General features: G+C 42.3%; 1 protein-coding gene and 1 long non-coding RNA gene across 3 annotated transcripts in view; one reads left to right on the plus strand and one right to left on the minus strand.

Moving 5' to 3' along the window:
* The window catches only part of IGF1R (insulin like growth factor 1 receptor), a 316,842-nt gene that overhangs the window by 184,164 nt on the left and 117,862 nt on the right, over window positions 1–14,816 (minus strand). The window lies entirely within an intron of this gene.
* On the plus strand, window positions 4,881–9,517 carry LOC111548390. The gene is made up of 4 exons (XR_002733390.2): window positions 4,881–5,008; window positions 6,567–6,694; window positions 7,766–7,932; window positions 8,339–9,517. It is a non-coding gene; the product is annotated as an uncharacterized LOC111548390 (long non-coding RNA).

Below are 14,816 nucleotides of genomic sequence, written 5' to 3' on the forward strand. Positions count from 1 at the left end.
GTTCTAAGTAGTTTACATAGTTGGCCTATCTTGTTAACACTATTTACTAAAAAACGGTTAAATGTAATTAACTCATTTCTATTCAAAAAGCATTTGACAAATAGTAGAAATTCAGTCAAGTACTTGCTACTTTACAAAAAGCTCAAGTAAATAAATATAAATGGAAAACTGAGAAACTGGGTTCCACTATAAGCAGAGTCTTCACCAGTTATGGGTAGTTCTAATGAACAGTAAAATCTTCTAATGGATTTAAATACGATCTGATGTGCAACATTAGTAATGTGGAGGGACATTTATTTCTAGCACAAGTGATCAGTCAAGTCCCTTCTACACCCTAACCCATTTCTTTTTGCCCACAATTTTAAACCTGCCTCACTATTAAAGCTTCAAGACAAACTTTAGAATCCTTTTATCAAGCTCCAAACAAGCTGCAGAAGTACTGAAATTGTTTTTAAATTATAAATCAATTTCGGAAGAAGTGATATTAATATTCCAGCTTTTCACCTAGATCAAACGGTATTTTGCTTCATTTAAATCTCTTTTTCTTTATTTTGAAACAGGGTCTTGCTCTGTCATCCAGGCTGGAGTATAGTGGCACAAACATGGCTCACTGTAGTCTTGACCTCCTGGGCTCAAGTAGTCCTCCCAACTCAGCCTCCTGAGAAGTGGACGTGACAAGTGTATGCCACGACTCCCAGGTAATTTTTGTTTTGTTTTGTTTTTTAAGAGACAAGGCTTGCCATGTTGCCCAGGCTGGTAAATCTTCTTTTCCACATTGTTCAGTAAGATTGTGTAGACTTTCTGTAAATACATCCTGCAAGTTTCCTACTAGAAATACTACTTGTTATCTGGATTGTTTAATTAAAAAGAAATGCAGTTTTATTACTTCCAAAAACATAAAGCAATTCACTTATCTATCTAAACCATAAGGAGATTCTTAAGGAGACAGACTGCCTAAAGTGAACAGTGAGGAATGATTTATAATTAGTATGTTAATTTCATCTGTAAATAGGAAATTATAAAACTTTTCAAGGCAGTTAAAACAAATTCCATCAAGTAGATTACATATTCACCTTACAATTTTATTTATTTATTTATTTATTTATTTATTTATTTATTTATTTATTTATTTATTTGTTGAGACAGAGTTTCACTCTTTTTGCCCAGGCTGGAGTGCAATAGCATGATCTCGGCTCACCGCAACCTCCACCTCCCAGGTTCAAGCGATTCTCCTGCCTCAGTCTCCCCAGTAGCTGGGATTACGGGCATGCGCCACCACCCTGGCTAATTTTGTATTTTTAGTAGAGATGTGGTTTCTCCATGTTGGTCAGGCTGGTCTTGAACTCCCGATCTCAGGTGATCCACCTGCCTCGGCCTACTCTCTTAATTTAAGCAACTATTAAACGAGACAATACATTGCAAAGCACTTAGAAAGTGCCTGACACAGAAATAAGTTTTCAATAAACATGAATGTTTGCTGTTATTACATAAATTAAAAAAAAAAAAAAAAAAAAGCCACCTGGCTCCATTCTTGGTTGGCCACAAACTCTGAAGAGGTGGAGTTAAAGTGTGTGAGGCATGTCGGAAAATCAAAACCTCCTATGCAAGTCACTACCACAGCTGACATCCCGGGGCCAGAGAATTTGGTGAACGTCTTCAATGGTCACAACAGAAAAGGGAACTAACTCTAGATTCCTAGGCTGACTTGCCCACTGAGCCTGGAGGGTAAACTGCTAATTAACTCATCTCCCCACCTTTCTTTGCTTGGGTTCCCCTCCTTCCATCTTCACCCCTGTGCCAACAGGACATCTCCACAGATAGCCTGCTCTCGTGTTCCCTCTGCTGGAGGGCTGTGGTCCCAGAGTTGCTCCAACGTCCAACTTGGCTCCCTGCAGATGGAATGTCCTCCTCCAGGGAGAGGTGCTGGAGGTCAAGTGCTAATGTATTGTCAACCTTTGACTCTAGAGAAGCGGATTATATGATTTAATGACAGTTCCGCACCAGAAAAGATTTTGAAACGTGTAGCTCAAAACAGTAAAATTTCAGTGATTATCTGAAACTGAAGTAGTCCAAACTGCTGACTGTGTAACCTGAGCAACTTGTTTTAACTCCTCGGAGGCTGTTTCCTCATCTGTACAGTGAGAATAGCAGTACTTACCTAACAAGGTTGAGGATTAAATGAATTAGTATTTGTAAAGTGCTTAGAATGGTATATAGCACAGAACAGTGTTCTATAAGTATTTCTTGAAAAAAAAAAAAATAAAGAAGCCTACCTTAAACCTTAAGAGAAAATTTTTTTAAGCCAAAATTTTTAAAAGCTAAATTTCAGAATCAATTGCATTTTAAAGTCATCACTAAACATGAGGTTGCTGCTACACAGTCACTTGTGCTGGATTATATAACAGGTGAAAACTTATTCTCTTGGGAATTTCCAGAACTCTGTAGCACAGCCAAAATACACTGACCTTGAATACACTGTTCTTGAACAAAGTGGATGTACTGAACACTGAATTGATGTTACTACTTCGTACGAAGCACACAGCACTGAATGCTCTCACGTTCAATTATCTGACAGTGATGCTAGTAAGAATAAGACATAATTTTTAATCTTACTTAAAACGTATTATGCACTCCCAGAGTACTTACAAGAAAACTACTCTTCTGCTCCTCATGGATATCTGTTCATAAGAAGAAAAACAGCTGGTTTTGGGGCTGGTGGTGGGTTTTCCCACTGATTTCAAAAGACAGAGAGCTATGCATATGCTAACTTCCAAAGAGGCTATCATCAGTCACTGGAAATCCACAGAAAAGGTCACTGCCAGAGATCTGCCACGTGTGATCCACCCACTCTCACTTCAAGGCCCCTACCAGGCTAATGCAAGGCCCCTGGGAAGGTGGCCCAGTGCAGGACAGACACAAAAGGGACCACAGTCAAGGAGCAGCCTTACTTTCTCACCTCACCCAAGATACAGACCTATGGGCCAAGGGAGGGGAAATAGGCATATGGCCACCCAGGCCAGGGTTGCGCCCACTCCTCAACCCTGCTCCCAGGGAGAAAGACCGTACTCTTTTGTCAAGGGCCCTGTGGGTGAGAAAGAGCTAGAGGGCCGCTGTGACCACTGAGTTTCTGCACCATTTGGTCAACTGAAAATCATGATCCTCTCTGGGTCTCAGTCTTCTCATCTGTGAAGTGGAGGGGTAGGACAAGATGACGTGAATAACAGAAAGAGTGACTATAACCCAAGCCCACAGTTTAGTGTCAAGGATTGTGAGAATGAAGCAAAGGGCATCAAGCACTCTGAATTGTACAAATAATGAAGATAATGCCCACAAAGACAGATGGAACATGCCTCACAGCTTCTCAGTTTTCCTACGACTGTTAAGATAACTAGTCACCACATAGCATGACTCCAAGGACCATGTATGGGCTTTGCATCTTCTGTGAAGGCTTCCGTCGACCTTGGGAATATGTCACTGTTCTGTCCACCAGCACTCTCTCATGTTCTTAGGACAGTGGCATAATTATCCATTTCTGTTCTGTCCCTACCCCCTAAAAGATTAGTCTAGAACCTGTTCTTATTAAGCTCTGCATTGTCATTGCTGAATACTCTGTCATGCAGTAGGTGCTCAATAAATGACAATACCTAACCCTCTGTACACATTTCAAAAACAAAAGAGCATCTATGCGTCTTTATACTGTAAGGTTTTACTTTCTTCTCCCCTACTTCCCTACTATTGGTCCTTCCATCTAGACCTTACCATCTGCAGTGGTCTACATTTGGGACCCTTACAGTAAACATGTGCTACCTCTCTGAAAAGTCAAGCAGCTGCTCCCAGCTCCGTCTCTGCATGACCAGGCGAGTGAGTGCAGACCTCATCTTACATCTGTGTGGTTCTCTTTTCCTTAGGCTGAAATGCTGCTCTCCCTGTCAGCTGTGAGAATGCACTTGCCATTCTCTTGCCCACCATGGTATGGGGCCTGGAGAGCTAAGCTTGTGTCTGCTCTGACTTTGGACAGCCCCCAGAGGGGTCATTCCTCAGCAGCTCGTTCCATCCCTAAGAAGTGCTGCCTGAGATCCTAGAGTTGCCTGCACCCTTGAAGTTCCTCTTTGGTCATCGTTCCTTGCTTGGACTTCTTCAGAAGTCTAGAGACTTCTGAGGTCGGTGAGCAGACTGTGTCCTTAACAAGCACTTTGTTTCTCAGGGCCTCCCCAGGTCCCTAACCACCTCCCTCTCAGACTCCCAAACCCTGGAAATGAATTCAAGGCAACCTTCTTCCCTCTTTGAAAGGTTTAACAAACAGCGTCTAAACTTTAACCTTGGAAAGCACATTAACCAAGTTCCAGGTCACATGAATTGAGGGATGGCCCACTTAAAACAAACCACACTGAGTAGCTCTGAGGAATGTCTCCACTGGTGCAAGTGCAAAATCCAAGCAAAGGCCCTGATTAGTGACTGAGTGTGCTTCAGGACACCGGCCCCTCCTGCCTGGCCCTCTGCCACTGCAGCGACACATGTGAACTGACACGGTATCTGAGCACACCCCTGAGCACACCCCAGGAAACAGACCGCAGCCCTCCCTGGCGCCCAGTGATTACAGGCCAAGGCTGAAAGCAGCAACAAGAACCAAGAAACAAAGCCTTCTGTGAAACCAGAAACCACACAAGGTCACAAAAACAGCAAGAACTTGTAAATCCTGAAAACCCTTCAGTGAGGAATTTTCCTAAGCACCTGTGTCCAGCTCTGAACCAACAGTGGCTTGACACATACCTGAGACGATGAGAGCATAAATCCAGCCGCCCCTCCGGAAAGACCATTCAAGGTCACGGGCGTTTTAAGATGTGGTTCTCTTTAGGGCTTATCTGTGGAAAAACATCCAAGGCACAGACCAAACAGCCGCTTTGAAAACACACTTAAGACAGACCACAGCCTTGCACACCGCTGGGGCCTCAGATGAGAGGAGGTGGAGGTGAGGGCCGCCCAGCACCAATGTCTGGTCAAACGGCAGGTAGGGGGACTTCACGCACACCTACACTATTTCAGAGCCTGGGCTCAACGGGGGAAGAAGGGAAGAGGCTCTTATAAATAATGCTGACAAAATCAAGTACCAAGAATGCAAGTGTCCTGTTAACTAGTAAGTTTCTTTTTTAAAGAAATAAAATCTGGCTGGGCACAGTGGCTCACGCCTGTAATCCCAGCACTTTGGGAGGCCAAGGCAGGCGGATCTTCTGAAGTCAGAGGTTTGAGACCAGCCTGGCCAACATGGCAAAACTCCATCTCTACTACAAATGCAAAAAATTAGCCCAGCATGGTGGCACATGCCCGTAGTCCCAGCTACTCAGGAGGCTGAGGCAGGAGAATTGCTTGAACTCGGGAGGTGGAAGTTGCAGTGACCCGAGATTATACCACTGCACTCCAGCCTGGGAGACAGAGTGAGACTCTATCTCAAAAAATAAATAAATAAATAAATAAATAAATAAATAAATAAATAAATAAATATTAATTAATTAAAATAAACAAATAAAATCTCTCTTGTCCCATCCACCCTTCCTTCAAGAGTTTAAGGAAAATCACCACAAAGAGAAAACCAAAGTCAGTCAAAAGCTGCTTAAAGGATGTGCAATTGCACATGATTGAGAAAGTCTCTGTATGATTAAAGCCAGAAAGAAGGCTGCGTACTCAGCAAATACTAGGCACTGTATTTAAGCAAATATTCTTTCAACTATCAGTCTCCTCCTCCCACAACACACCTCCCTAATTTGCAAAGATTTGTTTAATAGACCAGTGGTTCTCAAAGTGCGGTCCCAGACCCCAAACAGGATCACCTGGGAACTTGACAGAAATGCAAATTCTCATCATACAATCAGCCTGAGACCTGCTGAATCGGAAACCCTCATTGAGCAGTGGGGGAGACCCACTGTACTCCGCCTGGATCCTTCAGTGCGGACCAGGGGCCCAGCACCAGCAGGGGCCACAGGCACAGAAGCCAGATGTTGCTCTGATCCTTACAGCTGCAGAGATGGCCAAAGACCCCTCCCCAGCTGCTTCCCCCACAGGTGGGGGCTTGGGACACTTCCCAGGTGGCATAGCTGTGGTGGTGGCAGCAGTGGTAGGAGGCCCAGGTTGAGACATGAGGGGAAGAACAATGTCTAGGGCAACGGTCCCTGAACTTGTTTGCACAAGGTACCCACCCAGAAGCCTTGAAAACACAGATGCCCAGTCCCACCCCTAGAAATGGTGATTCAGTTGGTCCAGAGGTGGGGGTGGCAGCCTGACTTTGGAATTTGAAAAGCTCCCCAGGTGATAATAATGTGCAAACAAGTTTAGATCTGCCTACAGTCTTGTGACTGTTAAAACAGAGATGGGGCAGGACACAAAAGGCACCTTCCATGTGGAGGTGGAGGTGGAAGTGGAGGGGAGTAAGGCAATGGCCCCGCCTGCTACACCAGGGATGGCTTGGCCTGAACCAGCTGGGGGTCATCCATTTCTGAGTGCTCCAGGGGCCTGGCACCAGCAAGGGCTTGATGCACATGGACTCAGGTATTATAACCGATTTTCCCTCTTAGGACTCTGGGACTAAGGCAGGTTATTATTAACCTCGAAGTCAGACAACCTCCAAAGAAGTCAGGACTCAAACCTGGGGCTGCCCAGCTGGAGTAGGAGTCTGGTTCCAGGTTTCCGAGCTACAAAACCAGTAAGTGCGACCCTACCTCCAGTTCCCTGATGTAATATCCAATAATGAGCAGAGTACTACTCATCTTCCTTTTAAATTTAATTGTGGGAAAATATCCATAACAAAATTTACCATTTTAACCATTTTTAAGTATAGAGCGCAGCAGCGTTAAGTACGTTCACACTGTTGTACATCATCACCACCAGCCATTTCCAGAACTTTTTCCATCTTGCAAAAGTGAAACCTTCGCTCCCTTCCCCAAACCCCCCGCAACCATCATTCTGTTTTCTGTCTCTGAATATGACTACTCTAGGAAACCTCATCTAAATGAAATCATATAGAGTATTTGTCCTTTTGTGACTGGCTGATTTCACTCGGCATAATGTCCTCAAGGTTCATTCATGTTGTTGCATGTGTCAGAATGTCCTTCCTTTTTAGGACTGAATAATATTCTATATTTCTTCTTAAAGAAACAATTCTCAACTTTAAAGTCTAAACTCTATAGTCAAACCCTGCATTTTCCATGCCTAAAAGCACAGACGCTACAGTTCTTGTGCAATGAATGGTAAATGCATCCTTCAATCTTTTGTGGGGAAATTTGCAATATGTTCTCCATTTTTGATCTGTCTTGTATTTTGGCCTCATATTCAGACCAGAAGAATCTGCTTTACAATTTGAATCACAAGGAATCCGAGATGGGTGCTGTAGCCAACCCGACTTAACAGGCAGCATTTCTAAGCACAGAAGAGAGAGAATTGAATCTGATTTGAAGGGATTCAGGAAAGGCTCATAAAACTTCAGTGAATGTCCCATGCTTCTAAGATCCTCTTCTTTTTGTCATAGCATGATGTCTAAACCCACAGCATAGTTCTTCAGCTATTTCTGAATTGCTGAGATTAACCAAAAACCAATCCCAAAGAGATAAAAATAATTGATTCAAACTGACTATACAATGAAGGGGATTTATTTCCTTAAAACTGGAAAAATACAAAAATAGGGTAGGTTTCAGGCACAGTTTATTCTGGGCTACTACTGCAGTTTTCAGTGATTCTTCCAGTCCTGTCTCTCACCCCACAATGACTTTATCCTTAGGTTGGCTTCCCTCCAGATGTCCTCAGACACCTACTGGAGCTATGTGGACCCTTATTCACATCCAGAGAGAACACTGCTTCCCAGAACCACCAAACCACAGTTCTGAGCAGCGTTCTAAGGGATCAACCTGAACTGTGGCCAGGAAATGCCTCCCTGCTGATTACAGGGTAGGGTATAGTCCATCTTTTGGGGAAGGGAGGATGCTCTAATGCTAGTTGGGGTTAATTTCACCCAAAATGCGTGGGTGCTATGCAGTGCAGATAAGAGTGGTCCCTAGAACAAAATCTGGGTGCTGTGAGCAAAGGGAAATGGTTGCCGATCCATGTCCCCCAAGGCACCCCATGGCCTAAGTAATGCTCCATGTTAATCCTTGTGTCAAAATTTCACATACTTCTTGAGAAGGCCTTGATTGGAGTAGTAAGCAAACTAGCATTTTAACTTTTTCCCCTCTCAGGGAATTGATTTGTCCTTTGTGATCACATTAATGTTTGCAGATGCCTTGATCTTCATTAATTATGTGAATTTTTGTAAAGTTGAACATTGAAGCCAACAGCAGCCATACTTCTCTTTTAGGAAAATGGCAGCCACTCTGAGCCTCGAGGTTTACACAGCCCACAACATTCTCTGGATGGGACTGTACATGCAGCATGGGGGACATCTGAGTCACCAGCTACTCATCTTGTATAGCAAGAGAACAAGAAAAAACTGAGTATGGTAACCAAGGAAGAAAATCATAAAAGTTCACACACTGAAAACAACTTTCTAATTCTCTTACCCATAGTTGGCCACAGTTGAGCTAAGAATCATCGCCAACAGTTAACTCAAAAAGGCATGCAAGTATGTGGTAAGATACTATAATTTTGAGGTTAGAAAATAAATCCACGTGTTTATAACTTAAGTAACAGTGATTTGAATCAAGGAGTATTAATGACTATACCTTTAGAAAAAGAATGATTCTAACCACTTAGCCTTCAGCACCCACCCCCTATCAAAAACAAACACATTCTGTGATAACAAACATCATAACATGATCTTTATTTGTCTGCCCTGGAAAAAAACACATCAAATCATGACTGGTGTTCCTGTTATTCATTTCTCCCCAACAAGAAAAAAAAAAAAAGTGACCTTTTGGCTGGGCACGGTGGCTAGTGCCTATAATCTCACCTCTTTAAAAGTAAAAATAAATAAATTAAATAAATAAATAAACAAATTAGCTGGGCATGGTGGTACACACATGTAGTTCTAGGTACTAAGGAGGCTAAGAGAGAAGGATTATTTGAGCCCAAGAGTTCAAGGCTTCAGTGAGCTATGATTGTGCCACTGTGCTCCAGTCTGGCCAACAGAGACCTAATTCTTAAAAAATAAATAAATAAATAGATAAATAGATAGATAGATATTTTTTTAAGTGATCTCTTGACGTCTTCCTTCATGCTTATTTTTCACAAACCTTTCTTAGGTTCAGAACAGCTTGTTCAATATTAATTTGGTAGAATAGAGTCGACCACACTATGAGGACTCAATTTGAAAACAACAGTATACTAAAAATATCAGTGATTTTCAAAAAAATTCTTTTCCAGACTAGAAATTATCAATAAATCAAAAAATTATGAATTAGTAGTTTTTAGTAAAGTTGGTATTTCACAAATTTTTTTAAGTCAGAAAATTCCTTATAAACACCTGTTTCATGTTTTCAGAAATTTTTAAATGATTCCACAGTTGTTACTTGGTCAATAAAGAAAAACTTCATGCTTTTACCTCAACTAGAATTCTCTGTTCGCAGTTTGGGGGTCTCACTGGCCAGTGTGTGCATGAGAACTAAAGGGACGTATGCACTTTAGAGCTCAGCTGTGCAAGCTGGGCTTTCCTAACCTACGCTGCTATAAACACACTGCTAGAGGAGGGACATTTAAACTATTCTCATGCTGTTACAAGATTAAATGCCTCCCTACCTATTTAAAAAAAAAAAATGTCAATGGAGAAGAAGGAAGGGGGGAGGGAAGGAAACTCAGCTTGAACGTCAGTAACTTGATAAGCTTGCTGCTGATAAACAAAGAACACCCTGGGCTTTGTAGCAACTGCCAATATCCAAACCAATCAGCAAACAATCTAAGCTTAACCCTAACCTTAATTTTTTCCCCCTTCATTATAGAAAATGTTTAAACCTCTTGCACAAGTTGTTATTCATAAGTGAGCTGCAGGGGGGAACCCAAGCCTAGATCTAAGATACTCTTCAATGTGCATGCAGGCCTCACCAGTGATTTCTCTGGAGGCATATTCTGACCAAATCAATTGCCTCACCTGCAACATCACCATTTACTAGGTCTCACTATACATAAATAACTTCTCAGCTTACTCACTAAAGCCTTGTGCAGGTTCCTCTTACCTCCTCAATTACGTCTGCACGTGTAAGCACACACATCTGCACATTGGTTTGCTTTATTCACAGGAATCTGGGAACCCCTACGAAACAGCAGTGAGGAAGGGGAGAGAGGGTGGGTGGGTACCCAGAAGAAGGGAAATAAGAAGACAATGTACAGGAAAACAACAACAACAATAAAAATCCTAAGTAGTTGTGTTCTCCAAAGAACTAAATGTAAATGGTCCCAGCACACACTAGAAAAACAAGAGCAGCAGGGGGTATGTGTTAGTCATCTTTCTGAGTTCCACATTGGGCGCTTGGATGGAGGGATGAATGATGAATGGAATACAAACAGTGCCACAGCTGACTCCCCCACCGTGAAGACCCCATTAGATTCCAAGGTGCACTTCCTCATACAACAACAATCCAACTCTCACCAACAATCCTCATTCAAAGTTTCATCCACAAAACAAAGTCCTCAGTAGCAACTCTCCACTTTTAAATGTTCAAATGTACTGCCATGGGGACTAAGAAGACACAACTGAGACCTTTTTATTGACTGCTGATTTCTAAAGTTTTAGGGGTCAGAAGTCTCTGAGAATGTGGTGCCTTCTGGGGACCCTCCTATCAAGAAAAACACATACAGACAAATTTTGACACAATTTTGACATGGTAGACACTCAGGATTCTGTGTTGGAAAGGAATTCCAACTTAGATCTCTGCTGGCAAGCAGAACCAGGACAGGGCCGGGAGCAGGAGGGACCTGAGACAGTTATTGCCGCCTGTTGACCACTAATGGCCAACTTACACAGATTCCCCATACCCTAAAACCATCCCTGGTCTTCCCTGTCAAAAGGTCCTTAGGGTGAAAATCTATGCCTAAACCTATGTCTTCCCCTTTTACTTTTTATTGATGTGTAATATTTGTACAAATTTATAGGGTAAATATTGTATTTTAAGACATGTATGCAATGTATAATGTATAATGTATGCGGTGTTTAATGATCAGAATATCCATCATTTCAAACATTTACCATTTCTTTGTGTTGGGAACATTTCTAATCTTCTAGCTATTTGGAAATATACAGTAAATTACTGTTAACTACAGTCATCCTATTAGAATGTATTCCCCTCTATCTAACTGAATGTTTGTACTCAATCTCTACCCCTCTTCACCACCCCCTTTTCCAGTCTCTGGTAACCATCACTCTACTCTCTACATCCAAGAGATCAACTTTTTTGCTCCCACATATACATGAGAACATGTAATATTTGTCTTTGCCTTCCCCTAACTTTTAATCCCAGCAGAGAGACATTCATTCTGCCCATGATCACACTCATTATCATCTGGAAGTCAGAGTGACACGGTGGACACCCAGGATTCCACACTGGAAAGAATTCCAACTTAGATCCCTGTCAGAGAGAAAAACCAGGGCAGAGCCAGGAGGGGAAAAGGCTTGAGAGGCAGCAAGTGCTGACTGTTGACAGTTAATGACCAACTCAGAGATCTACAGAGAACAAGGAGGCAACCAAAGACCATAGAGAGGCTAAGACAAAGACAGGAGATTAACACTCACCGGAATAACCCACCAGATGGAAGGGGATGGAAAATCTCAAATCCTGCTTTAAAGAAATTTTGCCTGGAAAAACCTTTGGGCATGTGCCATGTACAAGTTTAAATAAGCAAGACAAACAGCTATGGCTAATAAGTGTAAAAGCAGCGCTACTGATAAGAAAGTAGAAGAGAATGACAAATTCCCAGGCAAAATGAGATACAGAAAATAACCATGTCAACAATGTATAATGGCACTGTCGATAAGTCCCCTCCATATCCTGGTCTAATTAAACCTTTTTCACAAACGCCAGCAATCAATAAAAAATTATTTCTTATTCAATGTGGACTTCAGCTTTAATTACTAGCTGTACAACACATTGTGATTCTGAGAGCATCTGATCTGCTTGAATATACTTCTTACCAAGTCTAAAAGAATGACATGATGACATAGTGTCTTTTTTTCCCTTCCTCATCTGTAGCACTGTTGCTGGACTGAGGCCTTAGAAGGCCCCTGGGAGCGGCTGATGCATACAGCTTTATGAGATCTTACAGAAAAGAACAAAAGGAAGTCAGCAGACAAGGTGAGAATGAGTTAACTTCCATTCATTTTTAACACCTTATACCCCTTAGAGCAAAAATAGGTGAGTTTGGAAATGCTTTAAAAGCCTTATGTGACTTAAGCAACAAAACACAATGCCTATCCCTTCATGGGCAAATTAGCCACAAGGTACATACCATAAAGGCGCAGAAATGTTACTCTTTGATGCTATTTGCTTACAAAGAAGATAAAGAGTCATCCTGTCTAAAAATGTTCACAGAACTGAAAGAAATACATATTTATACACTTCAAACTGTTGCTGATTATTTTGATTTAGAGATTTTATGTCAAATAGTTAAAATAACAGGTCAAATAAATTATTTTTGCAACAAATATTAAGTGGATTTGCATTTCACATTGTGTAGATGTATTAATATGGAAGCTCTGAGAGATCAGGGTCGTGGGTTTTTTTTGTTTTTGTTTTTGTTTTTTTTGGGGGGGGAGACGGAATCTTGCTCAGTCTCCCAGGCTGGAGTGCAGTGGCATGATCTCTGTTCACTGCAACCTCTGCCTCCCGGGCACACACCATTCTCCTGCCTCAGCCTCCCAAGTAGCTGGGACTACAAGCGCCTGCCACCACGCCCAGCTAATTTTTTTTTTTTTTTTTGTACTTTTCATAGAGAAGGGGTTTTACCGTGTTAGCCAGGATGGTCTCGAACTTCTGACCTCGTGATCCACCTGCCTCAGCCTCCCAAAGTGCTGGAACTACAGGTGCCAGCCACCACGCCCGGCTAATTTTTTTTTTTTTTTGTACTTTTCATAGAGAGGGGGTTTTACCGTGTTAGCCAGCATGGTCTCGATCTCCTGACCTCGTGATCCGCCTGCCTCAGTCTCCCAAAGTGCTGGGACTACAGGCGTGAGCCACCGTGCTGGGTCATGAGCCCTTTTTTTTTCATTGAGATGGAGTCTCACTCTGTCACCCAGGCTGGTGTGCAGGGGCGCAATCTTGGCTCCCCGCAACCTCCAACTCTCTGGTTCAAGTTGATTCTCCTGCCTCAGTCTCCCGAGTAGCTGAAATTAACAGGCATGCACCACTACACCCAGCTAGTTTTTGTATTTTTAGTAAAGATGGGGTTTCACCATGTTGGCCACGATGGTCTCCATTTCCTGACCTCGTGATCCACCCGCCTCAGCCTCCCAAAGTACTGGGATTACAGGCGTAAGCCACCGCACTTGGCTGGGTTGTGCATTTTTACTTTAAAATTTGATACCTCTTGCACAATGCCACAGTGTAGAAAGGGCATCCAATGAATACTTTCCCTGGAAGGACTACTTATCAACTAAAATCAAAGATACAAAAAAAATCTTGGTGCCCAATTTCCTGAACACACGAGCTCATCCAAGGTCCTGAAGGTGTACATGAGACCAGAACTGTGGAGAAAGGCTTTTTATTTGGCAGCCAGCACAGGAGTCTACCATTTCCTCTAGCGAGTTAGCTTACTAACTTGCAAAGTCTGTCTGTCTTCCTATGGATCCGAATTTCACCTATGCTTCACCTCATGACTAGAGGCACACACCACCACTCAGCTGTGGTCTGCAGATTGAGGAACCCTGGGACCTTCTATTATTTTACCACATTCTCAGGAAAACATCACCCCACACACAAACACGCAAGTATTCAAACAATGCCAGGGATCTGACTTGGGAGGTAATACGTTTGGGAGGTGGAGACACAGTGTTCCCCACCTCTTCCCTGTCCTACTGGCACCAGCAGGAGGTGGAAGCCCTATCCTGCCAGGGACACCATATCCACTGCCAGATGAAACAAAATGGGTTCAAGTGGAAAGTTTTCTGTTCATGCGCTCTATTCCTTTAACATCCTATTTTAACTAAAAACCATGTTTTAATATATTAAATTCTACCATTTCAAAAAACATATCAAGGTAAATCTACCTACAAGATTCGCTGCACTTGCAAATTGCAGATTATCAACAATAAGAAATATTTTCTTGGTTATTCAAAACATTGATAAAGCTCTTTCATCATTTTTTAAAAAAAGCTTTTAAAAGGGAAAATGAACTTCGCTTTTGGCCTCAGTTTTTCAAAATATGATGAAGAGGTGGAAAACGGCACAAACCAAGCCCCACGGGTAATTACAGTTATGCCTCATGTATCAAAATGCCCTTCCATACTTCATAGCAGTAGCGACCCTGACAGAAGTGTCAGTATTCCCCGAATCCAAACCGCAGCACGGAATGAAAGCCTGCCTGGAAAAGAAGAATGGAACAGAAATACCCACACTCAGAAAAGACATTTCATCCTACCTATGAAAAATTTAAATACTGAGGTCACTCATCCTCCAGTACGCTTAACGGAGAGATTACATAAAAAACCTAACCAATGCATGTAAAAAGGAACTATCTAAAAATAATGATCCAGAAAGTACAACAAAAATAAATACAGATGGAAAAAAAATAAATGAATTCTAATGAACCATGTGGAAATCCTACCAGGACTTCTAAAAGTTCAGAAGGTACCACTGGGCGGATAGGCAATTAACAGGGGGAAAGGGAGAGGAATGGCACGCTTGGTCTCTACT

This window comes from Piliocolobus tephrosceles, chromosome 6 (genome assembly GCF_002776525.5).
Source record: "Piliocolobus tephrosceles isolate RC106 chromosome 6, ASM277652v3, whole genome shotgun sequence".
NCBI classification, from domain to species: Eukaryota; Metazoa; Chordata; class Mammalia; order Primates; family Cercopithecidae; genus Piliocolobus; species Piliocolobus tephrosceles.